Genomic DNA, 14,995 nt, shown 5'->3' with positions numbered 1-14,995 from the left:
GCCTCAACATGGCCTGATGGGTAGTGGTAGGTCTGCGCCCAGGATCTGAACCAGTGGAACCTTGGGCTGCCGAAGCAGAGCACGTGAACTTAACCACTTGGCCACAGGGCCAGCCACTCTACCTTTCTTATAACACAGTATAATATTCTGGTTAAGAAAACTGGCCATAAAGTGAGTCAGACCTCCGTCATTTATTAGCTAGCTGCGTGACCTTTGACAACTTTCTTACCTTCCTAAACCTCAGTTTCCTCATTTGTAAAATGGGACAGCAACAGTATATTCCTCATAGGAATGTCGTAAGATTTAAATGAAATATAACTTATATAACCTATGTAAGCTCATGGCACAATAGTTGGCACATAGCTGATATTCAATAAGTAACTGCAACTACTACTATTTATTATTATAAACATCTTAAGCATTAACATTTGGACTGTGCCATATAAAGTTCTACAATAAATTTAAATGTTAGGATCCCGAGCATCCTCTATTGGTGTCCTTTGCTTGACTGCCCCTAGTTTGGAGCTGGAAAAGGGGGGAGAGAAAGCAGCAAACCAATATAAGCAGATATAATTTACTATTAGAAAAGTAGCCGCAGCACAGAACAGCAGTCCTCAAAGCCAGGCCAGTAAAAGGAAAAAAAAAAGAGTACTGGAAAATGATGATGAAACTAGAAAACACAGTGGCCTACAACAGAGGCAATTTTGATGACAAAAACTGCTTGTAGGACAGAAGAGGGATGAGAAGGCAGAGAGGCTAGAAACAATGCTTTGGAAGACATTTGAATAAAGGTCAAAGTTGAATCCATGGGAATGGAGTGGATGAGACAAAACTTATAATCTCTGAGTTGGACAAGACTTTAAAAGATCATCTGGCTCAAATTTCTACCTAGAACATGAATCCTTTCTACAAGCGGTCTTTCTGCCTCCACTTGAGAACTTTCAATAATGGAGAATTGACTGCTTCAAAAGCAGAGTATTACTGTAAACAACTATAATTATTTAAGGAAAAAAATTCTTCCTGTAGTGAACAGAATCCTCCCTCCCTGAATTTTCCATCACTGTTCCTAGTTCAATTACATTATAGGAATAATAGGACAAATAATTCTAGTTACAGGAAAGTAATATTTCAAAGGGAGAGAGTACAGAAAAAGAGAGTTAATGAGAGCTCAGAGCAAGGAGTGAGGCAAACACATTTAAGAGGAAAGGAAGAAAGCAATCAAAAATACCATCCTTATAGAAGCCAAGGGAGAAGTGTCCAGAAGGAAAGTGGAAACAGTAGGGTCAACACGCTGTGGAGAGAGAGGTCAAGGAGGTTACTAACTTCAGAAAGGACACAGGATTAGAACAGTTTTATGACAGTAGTTGAGGCAGAAGCCATACCACAAAAATTCAGTAATAAAGGCAAGAAGATCAACATCTCTTTGGTGATGAAAGAAATGAGACTAAGAGTTGAGCAAGAATCTTTCAGGCCATGGGAAACCCAAGCATATCTGTAGGCAAACAACAAGAAAGCAAGTGAAGGGTGAAATTAAAAAGTAACAAGAAAGAGTGGTGAAGAAGAGATGTGGGGAGAGGTAGGAGATACACATGGGAATGAGGCAGGATGGGGTAGAGGCAGAGAGAGAGACTGACCACACTCCAGGACTATGAGGCACCTTAGGCTATACTCCACCTTGAGGAAGACAGGACTTTGTCAGGCAAGAGTGAGAAAATAAACAAGCTGATCCAGAAAAGTTGCTTTCCATTCTATTCCTCTGCCTAATGCCCTTATTTGGGAGGGAAAAAAAAGATCACCTGGGACTTGGGCAAACCTGGATTGCCTCACTCCCACCACTAATTCTAAAGATTATCTGAAGTCCTAAGATCAAGCTGTTGCTAGTGCAGACAAGTCGATTCCAACTCTTTGGGACTCTGTGTACAGCAGAGCAGAAATCTGCTCAGTCTCCCCTGCCCCCATCCTCTCATCTTCCAGTGTTGTATCAGATAATGCTCTGCTGCTATTCATAGGATTTTCATGGCCAATTTTTCTGGAAATGGGTGGCCAGATTATTCTTCCCAGTCTAGAAGCTCCACTGAAACCTGTCCACTATGGGTGACTCTGCTGGTATTTGAAATACCGGTAGCATAGCTTTCAGCATCACAGCAACACGCAGTGGCCTCAGTAAGACAACTGACAGATGGGTGGTGTGGCTCCCTGAAGGGGAAATGAAGAGGCTGTGGCAGTGTGAGTGCTGAATCTTATCCATTAGACCACCAGGGCTGGCTCCTAAGACGAAGAGTGCAGTGAAAATATGTCATCAGTGAAAGAAGCGAGGATGGCAAGGGAGAGGCAAGACAGTAAGAAGAATTACATCGTCACTAATATTTGACTAAACACTATACAGTTCCTAATTGCTTGCTTTCATTCAGATTATTCTGTCAGTCTTTCTAACAACCTAGTAAGAAGAACATTTCTGAATGAATCAATGATCCCCATTATGTGGATAAAGAAACAGGTTCAAGAGTAACTTGGTTTTAGATCATTTAGCCAGTTAATTATGAAGATGGGATTTACATTCAGATGTTCTGATTCTAAATAACATGCCTCTGTCTCTACAGCACTCTGCCTCTCCAAAAGAGTAAGTTATTTCACTACTGTCTCCCATCCATTTCAGGCACCCAGTGCTTTCCTCTTCTGCCTTCTTCTCCTTATCAGATAAATTACTGATCAAATAACAATTATTTATACTAACAAATTATTATGTCCATCTTATATTAAAAATAAATGACAGCAATAATTAACATCTGATAGTAATAAGAATTTTTTAAGACTTTATTTTTTCAGGGCAGTTTTAGGGTCAAAGAATTTTATAAGACTGGGAGTGCTAGAAAATTATCCCTCAAGGAAAAAGACACTATACATTTTCATCAGTATAATTTACTATATTTTCTTAGCAAAGAGATAATTCTGGAGTTGCAATGTGAGATAAATATACTACTATGAGCCATCCTTTTAGCACTTTCAATAGGAAATGTGTTCTGAATTCCAAATAATTGACTTACTAATGAACTTTTGTAACTTGCCTATTATAATTTGAGAAGGTAAGGAAAAAGTGGGATTTTTTTTTACGCTGGACAGAAGTAGCATTTTTTGATATAATTTTGGATTTAAGTTTAGTAAAAAAGAAAAAATCAATATTCAATGCTATTTTCTTTAAAGCAAACAAAAAATGGCAAACTTGATCTCCTTGAATTTAGAAGTACTGAGATACGCAAGGAAAAAAAAGAACCACCATACTGTAATATACTACCAAAGATGAATTTGATAGAAATCAGTAGAGATTATTTTTTTAATCATAGTAATTTAAAATACCTTAAATATCTCATATTCTAAGAAGCACTTCCCACAACACTTCTGAAATTTTAAGAGCTAATTTCTGGTAAATGGTATAGTTAAGCTTCTTTCATACAGCCTAGACACAAATAACAATATACTTCTACACTAAGTATAAGATTTATCATCTGACAAAATCTAGTTTAATCATACTTTTGAAAAGTATTTAAAATTTTAAAAAATATGTATCCTATACATTATTGCTCACAACAATCTCAATAATGAAGCTAAAAGTTAAACAAAGATCTGGGCTTTTAAGAAATACTAACAAATTATGGCTGTCATATAAATAAGTATTTGTATACTCATCTTGGGCACTAAAGGAGTATGGAAGAAGCTAAAGGAATCCAGAAAATAAGAACAAAGTTGCACTAATCTAATTTGCTTTTTTCTTACTTTCCCATTTAACAAAGATGAGACCCGGTGCCTTGCAGGAAACTCTGAATGTATGTGTTTCCTGAAGTTCCTTATTTACTTTCAATCTAGTGACAAGAAAGAACAATAGGAAATAATCTTGGCTAGATGGATAAAAAGTATAACTATTTACAATATTAAATTTAATTATTTTTAAATAGCTATCAAATAAATATTTCATGTGTGACATTCTTATCACAAATAAAAATCATAAATTTCTTCAAAAAACTATACACATATATATAGTTTTTAAATCTATGTGTTATTCAAAATAAAAGCAATGTCTTTTTTCCCTAGCACTCATCAGAGACTTAATACACTAAAATAACATAATATAGCAGCCAGCGAAATTAACTAAGGGTCACAGGCCTGCAATCGAATGATAAAACTGTACTGAGATAAAATCTGTCTCTAGTACATAAAAAATTCAATGAAAACCAAATATAACTTGAATGCTTTATTTTACTCCTTTGGGCCATTTATATGACTGTATTACCAGGGAAATTTTTGTCAAAGTGAATCAGATTAGAGCATTGGTATTCGGTTCTTTGTGTCTTGGCCAAAGATAAGCAAATAAATCCTAAAATCACTCATCCAAAGTTACTGGAGATTACATATGTCTTAAATATGTAAACCATGAGACACATTAAATGCCTACAAAAAAGCAAATTTAAAATAAAATCTATATAATCTACCCTACCTTGAAAATAGCTGCTAGAAGAAATTACATATTAATATATTCCTAAGAACAAAAATGGCACTTGCATTTATTCACTGTTTTGGGTCATCCCTGCCTTGCTTCTTTCAAGAGCAGAAATAATCTAGAGTTAACAGTTTATCTTTGTTAGTAAAATATATTTTATATCTATGTCTGTAAAGGGTAGGGTCTTCAAATAATCTAAACAAGTACTTTATAAATGGTAAGTAACGATAAAGATGATGCTTTCTAGAAATTTTCTTTTTAGAGAAAATAAAGTAAAATAGCTAGAAACTCACCTGCAATGAATCAGTAAGAGGCTCAAGACTGAAAATATTAAATGTTAGTTTGAGGTATAAACTATAAAGTTCATTACTACTATAACTCAAACCAATATTAAATTAGTATTTTAATTAATCACTGCTTGGCATTACCTCTATACCCTTCCCCACTGTTTGGGTCTCTTAGCCCAGTTCTGCCTTAGTAGCTTCTCCTCTTAGCTTGCATCCCATGTTCAATTACTTTAGCAGTCTCCGTTGTATCTCAATTCTCTCCTTCCTCACCCATCTTCAATATGATCTGTCTTTGCTTTGTTCTTGGCTGCAGAACACTGCCAGGGAAACTTTATGTAAAATAGGCAGATTATAAACTTATGAGCTCCAATTTCAGATGAGGCCCTGCTCACCAGTCCTTTCACTTATTTATCTTGAAACACTTCTCTTTCCCAGTCCCCACAGTATTTATAACAAACTTTCATCACCCACCTCATGTCCCCTACCTTACCGTCATCAATCCCAGCCTCAAAGAGTAACTGTCTTTCTACTTAATACCAAAAAGAAAACCCCAAGTCCTCAGATATGACTTCTTCCCTCCATATCCAAACATATCTGATTCTCACCTATACACAACTCCTAACTTCCTAAGGTATAGTATAGATGTCTACTCTTTTCCAGAGTTAACCTCCCAACCAGCTGTTCTTTTTTTTTTTTCTATGCTTTTTGGTGAGGAAGATTGGCCCTGAGCTAACATCTGTTACCAATCTTCCTCTTTTTTTTTTCTCCCCAAAGCCCCAGTACATAGATGTATATCCTAGTTATAAGTCCTTCTAGTTCTTCTATGTGGGATGCCACCACAGCATGGCTTGGCAAGAGGTGTGTAGGTCCATGCCCAGGATCCGAACCAGGAAACCCTGGGCTGCCAAAGCAGAGTGTGCAAACTTAACCACTATGCCACTGGCCAGCCCCACAACCAGCTGTTCTTGATCTCACCTCTCCTCATTTCACCTGAGACCTTGTTCTATTAATTATCCCTGACTCTCCTATCTTCAATCTCATCAGCCCATCAAAAAAATGTTCAAGTACTAAAGTTCTTTCCCTCAACTCTGCCTCTTCAAGGTACTTCTTGCCTCCCCTTCCTTGGCAAACTTCTATTCTCTCTTTGTTCTACCTCCTTAGCAATCTGTCTTCCATCTTCACCACTCACTTGGTTTTGGAAAAGGTGAGGACTGATCTGATTTCTAAATTCAATTGCCTATAGTCAGTCTTCATTTAACCTGACCTCAGTGCCCTCAAAAGTCAATGAAGGTAATAAATGTAGATGAAATGAAAGAAGTAGAAAGTCACCATTTGTAATCCTCCAATGCAATGACTGATTCAAGCAGGAATCATTAATGGATGCTAAAACCACTGGTTTAAAAGGTTGTTAGGAACAGGATATTTACATGCCATGAAGTATCACACTATCAATTATTTATTAATTAAATAGTAGAGAGATCTGTAAGTTCCCACCTTTACCAAGTGGTCAAGCTGGAATCACTAAGAGAAGTGATTTTATGTGCCTCCTGATGTGATAAAGTGGTAGAACTACATACCATCTGTGTGGTAATCTTGCCAGAAACATCCAACCAGAATCTAATCATGAAGAAAGAGACTAATTCAGAATATGGAATATACTCAAGGACAAATGCTCTACTTTTCAAAGGATAAACCAAAGAAGAGAGGGAGGCAGTGGGACTGGTCCAGACGAGGGGAGGCTAAAGAGACATCCCAGCCAAATGCAATGCATGAACCTTGATTGAATCTTGCATTAGACAGGGAAAAAAGTTATAAAGAATTTGAGGACAAAGGAGGAAATTTAAGGATGGACTATATATTGAATAATGTTACTGAATAATTGTTGATATTCTTAGGTATCATAATGGTACTGTGGTTGTGTAAGAGAATGTCTTTGTAATTGGGAGATGCATTCTTAAATATTTAGGAGTGAAGTGTCATGATATTTACATCCTGTATTCAGGTTTGGCAGAAGGGAAGTGTGTGTGTGTGTGTGTGTGTGTGTGTGTAGGTGTTCACTCTACTATTCTTTTGATTTTTCAGTAGGTTTAAAATTTTTCAATAATAAAAATGAACCAATGAAGGAAGAACTGAAGACATGTAGAAATGAGACAGACAAATGGAGGGGAGAAAGGGCATGATAAGAAGAAAATTCCAGGAACAGGGAACATCATGTGCAAAGGTTTGGAAGGAAAAAGAGAGCCTATTGCCAGAATCCACAAGAAATCCAGATGTCTGAGAAAATTATATATTTGGAGGGAGGAGGGAGTTGTGGAGAGTCATAGGCCAGTGAGATAAGTTGGGTAGAGAACTTAATGAATTTATAATCTGTTAAAGGAGTAAGAAATGCAGACTTCATTGTGAAGATAAAAAAAATTACAGAAATAATTTAAGCTGAGGAATGATGCAATCAAATCTGCCCTTTAGAAAGATCACTAATTCCATCACAGAGAATGCACTGAAGAAGACTAAGACTAGAACAGACCAGATGGGAAATTTGCAATAATCTAGGTGAGAGATAACAGTAGCCTGAACTCAGATAAGGGTAGAGGAGATGGCGAAAACTCAGTAGAGTCCAGTCCAGCCTCTTTTCAGTGTCCTACAACCAAATTTATAACTACCTACTGCTCATCTTCACCTACAAGTCTCATAGATACCTAAAATTCAACATATCCAAAACTTAAACTCATTATCTATCATCCATCTACCCCCTCCTTCACTTCCCCCAAATTTATTCCTTCTCTAGCTCAGTTAATGGTAACATCATCTATGCAGTTTCCAAAGTTAGAAACTCTAGAGCCAACTTGACTCCCCAATCTCTCTCCATTCTTCAATTTCTATACCAACTTAGACTGTCCTATGGATTCTACCTCCAAAATTCATCACAGATCCATCCCTTGTTCTCCATTCCAACAGCCACTGTTCTAGTTCAGGATTTTATTTGCAGATTAGACTACTGCAAGAGTCTCCAACCAAAAGCCCTTCTTTGGTCCTAACCTCACTCAACTTCAGAATTATCTTTCTAAAATTCAGATCTGATTAGTTCACTCTCCTTAAGTATTCCTTCTATCAAGTCTAAAAACTCTTCACAACCTGGGCCCAATCTACACACTCAGTTTAGCCAAACTGAAAAGCAAAGCAAAACAAAACCAAGACATGAACTTTCCCAAAATACTTATGATTTCGAAATTTTACTTTATTTACTCTATAGGAGAAAAACATGATAAAATATGATGCATCACCTTAATATTCATATACAAACACACATTCTCTGAACTTCCTTTTAGTCAAAAAGCCAACTATTTGAATATAAAATTTCCCAAATCAGTAGCATCTTTTTTGCCATGAAAACTTCTCCCCACTTTCTAAAATGCAATTTTTTTAAGTTCACCATATTAAAAAAAGAAAAAACATCAATACCACTACATGACTTATTCTCAATACTGTCTCCAACTATTATACCTTCATACTACCCCAGAAAAATCTCACCAAAGAGCTGGAGCTCTGTTTACCCTGCAGTCTTACTTTTGTATGATTGTGAAGGAAAGTTGACCAGTTAACAAAATTGTAAGAGATTACATTCTTCCCCATTCATTTCATGTATTTTAGTTAATGCAGCTCTACTTAGGACCTTCAGATTATGACACTGACATGCTGCCGACTGGGCTAAGAGGGCAGCTTTAGTTAATTCAACTCTAAATGCCACAGCACAACTATGGACTAGGAGACATGTAGAAAAATACAAGCATCTCATTTTATGTAAAAAGATATTGAAAAATAGTAAGGAAAAGAAACAAACCTAGAACAAGAAGCGATTTTACAAATATGAGAAAACTTTAAAACCACTATTTCTTCAGCTAAATCCTCGCATTTGGAAGAGCAATTACCAGCGGTAGAAAAACCCTTCAAATATAAAGGGAGGCATGAATAGTAAATGAAGACAGAGGAATAATTCCCAAGAAGAAAATTAACCCAGATAACTGTAGCTTACTCTTGAAAAGGCCAAAAGTTTTTGTACAAATAAGTCACTTCTGCAAAATTTAATTCTGAAGTTAAGTATATATTTTCACTTTTCAAATAGTATATTTTGAAACCAAGGTAATCTTTTCTCTTTTTTTAACCTCTTCATTGCCAGAAATGTTATGTTTTTATTTTATTTTTAATTTTACTTATTCATGTGTGTGTGTAAGGAAGACTGGCCCTGAGCTAACATCTCTGTCCTCCTTCCTCTATTTTATGTAGAATGCCACCACAGCATGGCCTGATGAGCAGTGCTAGGTCCTCACCCGGGATCCCAACCTGCAAGCCCTGGGCAGCCAAAGCGGAATGTGCAAACAACCACTACACCACCAGGCAGGTCCCTATTTTTATTTTTATCATTAGTGCACTTTCTTTTTTTCTTGAGGTAACATTGGTTTATAACATTATATAAACTTTAGGTGTACATCTTTATATTTTGATTTCCATGTAGACTACATCATGTTCACCACCCAAAGTCTAATTGCCATCCATCACCATACACATCTGCCATCTGACCCCTTCCACACTCCCCCATCCCCCATCCCCTCTGGTAACCACCAACCGATTCTCTATAGCTATGTGTTTATTTGTCATTGTTGTTGTTGTTTTCATCTTCCATATATGAGTGAAATCATACAGTACTTGGCTTTCTCCATCTGACTTATTTCACTTAGCATAATGTCTCAAGGTCCATCCATGTTGCTGCAAATGGCAAGATTTCATCTTTTTTATGGCTGAGTAGTATTCCATTGTACACACACACACACACACACACACACACACACACATATATATATATATACACACCCCACATCCTCTTTCCATTCATCATCATTTCCATCATCATTTCCATTCATACTCAACCACGGATGGGCACTTTGGTTGTTTCCAAGTCTTGGCTATTGTAAATAATGCTGCAATGAACATAGCGGGTGCATGTATCTTTTCAAATTAGTGTTTTCATGTTCTTAGGATGCATACTCAGAAGTCGAATAGTGGATCATATGGTCTGATATAAGTATTGCCACTCCAGCTTTCTTTTCATTTCCTTTTGCATGGACTATCTTTTCCACCCCTTGACTTTCAGTATATGACTATCTTTAGGTTTGAAGCACGTCTCTTGTATGCAGCATATATCTGGGTCTTGTTTTTTAATTCATTCAGCCACCCTATGTCTTTTGATTGGAGCATTTAATCTATTTACATTTAAAGTAACTATGATATGTACTTACTGACATTTTGTTACTTTTTTTCTGGATGTTTTTATAGTTCTCTGTTCCTTTCTTCTTCTCTTGCTCTCTTCCCTTGTGATATGATGGCTTTTTTTAGGTTATATTTCGTTTCTTTTCTCTTTATTTTCTGCACATTTATAATAGGTTTTTGGTTTGGGATTACCATGAGGTTCATATATAATAACCTACGAAAACAGTAATCTACATTAAGTTGATGGTCTTTTAAGTTTGACCTCTAACTAAAAGCCCTACACTTTTACTCCCCCTGCCATATTTTATGCTTTTGATGTCTTATTTTACCTCTTTTGCTTTTGCATATCCCTTAACCTCTTATCATAGATATGGATGATTTTACTACTTTTGTCTTTTGACCTTCATACAAGTTTTACTGTATATTTATGTTTGCCAGTGATATTTTTTCTTGATAACTTTCTTATTCCTATTTGTGGGCTTTTCTTTTCCATGTAAGTAAGTCCCTTCAACATTTCTTATAAGGGCAGTATAGTAGTGGTGAACTCCTTTAGTTTTTGCTTGTTTAGAAAACTCTTTATCTTTCCTTCTGTTTTGAATGATAACCTTGCCAGGTAAAGTATTCTTGACTGTAGGTTTTTCCTTTTGGCACTTTGAGTATATTGTGCCACTCCCTTCTAGCCTCTAAGATTTCTGCTGAGAAGTCAGCTGATGGCCATATGAGGTTTCCTTTGTATGTAACTCATTGCCTTTCTCTTCCAGCTTTTAGGGTTCTCTCTTTATCTTTAATTCTTGACATTTTAATTGTAATGTGTCTTGGTGTGGGCCTTTTTGGATTCATCTCATTTGGTGCTCTCTGTGCTTCTTGTACCTGGATATCTGTTTCCTTCTCAGGTTAGGGAAGTTTTCAGCTATTATTTCTTCAAATAAGTTCTCTGCCCCTTTGTCTCTCTTTTTTCCTTCTGGGACGCCTATAATGCAGATATTAGTATGCTCGATGTTGTCCCAGAGGTCCCTCAGACTGTCCTCATTCTTTTTAATTTTTTCTTTTTTCTGTTCAGCTTGAGTGATTTCTTCTCCTCTGTCATTCAGATCACTGATTCTTTCTTCTGTGTCATCTACTCTGCTGTTGATGTCCTCTAGCAAATTTTTTATTTCCATTATTGTATTCTTCAGCTCCGATTGGCTCTTTTTTATATTTTCCAAATCTTCGTTGATGTTCTGTGTTGAGCAAATCTTCTCCCCAGATCAGTAAGCATCCTTATGACTATTAGTTTGTACTCTTTATCAAGTACATTATTTATATCTGTTTCATTTAGTTCTTTTTCTGAGGAATTGTCCTGTTCCCTTATTTGGAACATATTCCTTTGTCTCCTCATTTTGCCTACTTCTCTGCGCTTATTTATATATGTTAGATAGATCAGCTATGTCTCCTGATCTTGGAAATGTGGCCTTATGTAAGAGATGCCTTATGGAGCCCAGGAGCATGCTCCCCTCTCATCACTCATGCCAAATGCTCTAAGTGTGTCCCCTGTGTGGGCTGTGTGTGCCCTTCTGTTGTTGCAGGGTTGCTATTGCTACAGGTGCACAGGTAGGCTAGGCTGACTCCCTGGCCAGCTGGTGGTAAGGCTCTGTCAAATGTGGCTGCTACAGTCACTTTATTGGGCAGGGCAAGCCCCTGTCAGAGTTGGCTGCGAGGTCTAGTAGCATACCACTACTGCAGTTTTGCTAGTGGGTCAGGCCCCCAATGTGGCTGGTTGCTAGGCTCAGGGCACACAGTAGCATAGGTTGTTGTAGATCTGTTGTTTCCATGGGAGGAGATGAATTCAGGATCCTTCTATACCGCCATCTTCCAAACTCTCACCAGAAATTTTCAAGTCCCATAATACCAAGTTGTCAGGATATAATCACTGGTGAAGAATGTATAAATTGGTATAACCACTTCTCTAGTAAAATTGAAAATGTACATATCCTGCAAACCAGCAGTTTCATTCTTAAATATCTTCCCTGAAAAAACTCTTGGACATGTGCACAAGAAGATAACGCAGAAGAAGGTTTATGACAGCTTTCCTTGAACAGAGAGGCATCTGAAACAAACTTGAGTCAGAAAAGAATCCATTAGTCCATAGCAACACTCAAAATATGGTGGAGATGAGCTTTCTTCTTTCAAAGGGTGCCAGCTTGATTGACCTTTAAGAACCTTTAGTAGCCCAGAAATGGGAGCAGCTCTTTTATCCAAGGTAACCTTTCCTTGATAACTTAATTTCACCATTCTAATAATCAGTTTTATACTGAGCTTTAAGTGATACTCACAGGAGCTACTGAAGGAAGTCAGTTTGCCCCCATATTAAAGAGCTTCAGATTATAGTGATAACACTAGTTCTTTTATTACTTTGTTATCAATATATTTTTAGAATTTCTCTCTTCTCCCTAGAGAGGTTGTCAGCAGTCACTGTTCTCTGCCTTGCTATCTATATTTCTGCCTTTGGTACCCTCTATATCCCCTTCTAATTTGATTCTCCTGAAACAAGTAATCAACTTTTATTGTTTTTAGTTGAGGTATAATTTACATATAACGTTATATTAGTTTCAGGTGTAGTACCTAACTTCTACAGTACTTTATAGTTGGCATAGCATCTTAACACACATTACCTCATTTAATTCTCACAATAACCTTATAATACAGGTCCTATCACTATTCCTATTTTATATATGAGAAAACTGAGGCTCTAAAAGATTGAGTGATTTATCTGAGGACATAAAGCAGGTAAATAGCAAAAGTGATCTCAATTGTCAATCTTTTCTTCTTTCATCACCAAACAGCTTGTTAAAAACAAATAAGAGTCGAAAGTAGAGCCTATAAGAAAAAAAACCATGAGACTTATGTATAAGCTTTGAATTTTTTTGGACATTCATAACATATATTATTAATTAATTAAAACACTTAGCTTACTTCTCTACTTTCTTGGCAGTCGAAGCTACCAGGAAAAAAATCACGTCCAGATAAAGAAAATACTAATATATATCTATTGCCAATTTAAAAAACCTATGCACCAGTAATGAACAATTCAAAACATAACAGTAGTTCAAATGTGCTGTAAAATAAGGCTACCATTTTCAGAAAAAAAATTTTTTCTTCACATTTGAAGACAACGAAACAGACTAAAGAATATGTGCATTACGTAATAAATAGATTTCCTTTTACTTTTCCCTCTTTGCCTCCCTCTGCAAAGAGAGTTGCTAGAGGACCTAAAGGGTTAATCTAATCCATCAAACAGTGCCCACTGAGAGCATTTTCCCATCTGGTGGGAGTCAAGAACACTAGCTCAGGCCCTTACCAGAATCATGTAAACCATAGGTTTAGAACAATACTACTGACATTTTTGGATCAGACAATTCTTTGTTGTATGTTTGGGGTAGGGTGGGGTGCGATATATTCTGTGCCTTGTAGGATGTTTAGCAACATCCCTGGCTGGATGCCAGTAGCACCCCACCTTCAGTAACCACAAAGAAAAATGTTTCCTGATACTACCAAATGTCCCTTGGAGGGCAAAATCACCCATCTGACCATTGATTTAGATGTTAGGGTCCAGGTCTTTGAAAAAGGAGGCCTCCAACCAGCCCTAATTATAATTTTTAAAAATTAATTTTGATGTTAAATCTTGGATTTTAAAAAATAAGATGGTAATAGTACAAGAAGATACCTAAATAATTAATATGAATCCTCCTTTAAGTTCAAGCATTTTTACAGGATTTTGTAACACGGATGTCATCTATGTGTATACATTGGTCCCCTCCTCCTCGCCCCATCCCAAAGTGAGGAAATGTCCAGTTCTCTCCCTACTTTGCTAGTAAAATGTCAAATACATACATAAGAAGACCTAAACAACTCTAACTTGCAAATCCCCAATTCTTGCCTTACAGGCCACATTGTGGTTCTTCAGCCACGCATCCTAGAGATTCAAGCTTCCACTCTTCAGATTTCCTCATCTGGTTCCTGCCATCTATTTGTGAAGCGAGGAGGAAGTAAACTGATAACCTTTAACCCTGATATCCTAATATTCGATGACAAAAATAATCCTTCAACTTTTACTTACTGACTCCCAGCTGACCAGACCACGTCTTGAGATCACTGAAGCCATTCATGCTAACTTTTTTATTTCTCCATTCTTTATTATTAATCTATGCTGAAAACAGTATGTCAGTTGTTTAAAACATCACTTATTAATACCAGCGATCAGTTGTTTATTCTCTGACTCAAAATATTTTAAACATGTAAATTGATTTTAAAAGAAAAATTTTTCAAGAAGCTGTGAGCTGATCCATTTATATGAATGAACCACAATAGGCAAATATTGAGATAGAAAGTAGATTAGCAGTTGCCTAGGCCTGAGGGTGGGGTGGGGAGAATGGGGAGTAACTGCTAATAGGCAGGTTTCTTTTGGAGGTGATGAAAATATTCTAAAAAATTAGATTATGATGATGGTTCCATGCTGTGTAAATACACTTAAAGAATCATTGAATTTTACATTTTAAATGAGTGTACTTTACTCAATAAAGTTGTTTGTAAAAAGCTAAAAGCAGGAAAAAGGAATTTTAATCAACTTTTATTGACAGGAAAAGAAATGTGACTAAGAACAAATTCTGCAGTTTGTCATTTCATGAATTATATAACATTTGGTTTTAATTCTGACATACAACTTAATACCTATTCAGTAATAAATTTTTACTTTTCCAGAAAACAAACATATGCAAGTTCAATCATCTTTTCCTAGTAAACTTTGGATAATTTGAAAGCAATGAAAAACATTTCAGAAAACCAAATGCTAGAGTAACAATACTTCTACAAGAACAAAATATATCAATATCATTAACAACAACAAAACATGGACAGTCTTTTTAGTTTTCTTGTGATGCATTCTTTACAAAGAAAACCATTAAGACATTTTTCATTT

The 14,995-nt window shown here is 36.4% G+C and overlaps 1 protein-coding gene across 10 annotated transcripts in view; it reads right to left on the bottom strand.

Annotated features, from left to right (window-relative positions):
• VPS54 (VPS54 subunit of GARP complex) overlaps nucleotides 1–14,995 on the bottom strand; it is a 106,708-nt gene that overhangs the window by 89,967 nt on the left and 1,746 nt on the right. The window lies entirely within an intron of this gene.

This window comes from Equus asinus, chromosome 6 (genome assembly GCF_041296235.1).
Source record: "Equus asinus isolate D_3611 breed Donkey chromosome 6, EquAss-T2T_v2, whole genome shotgun sequence".
NCBI classification, from domain to species: domain Eukaryota; kingdom Metazoa; phylum Chordata; class Mammalia; order Perissodactyla; family Equidae; genus Equus; species Equus asinus.
Note: the sequence above shows the minus strand (reverse complement) of the source record. Positions and strands in the feature narration are given on the sequence as shown.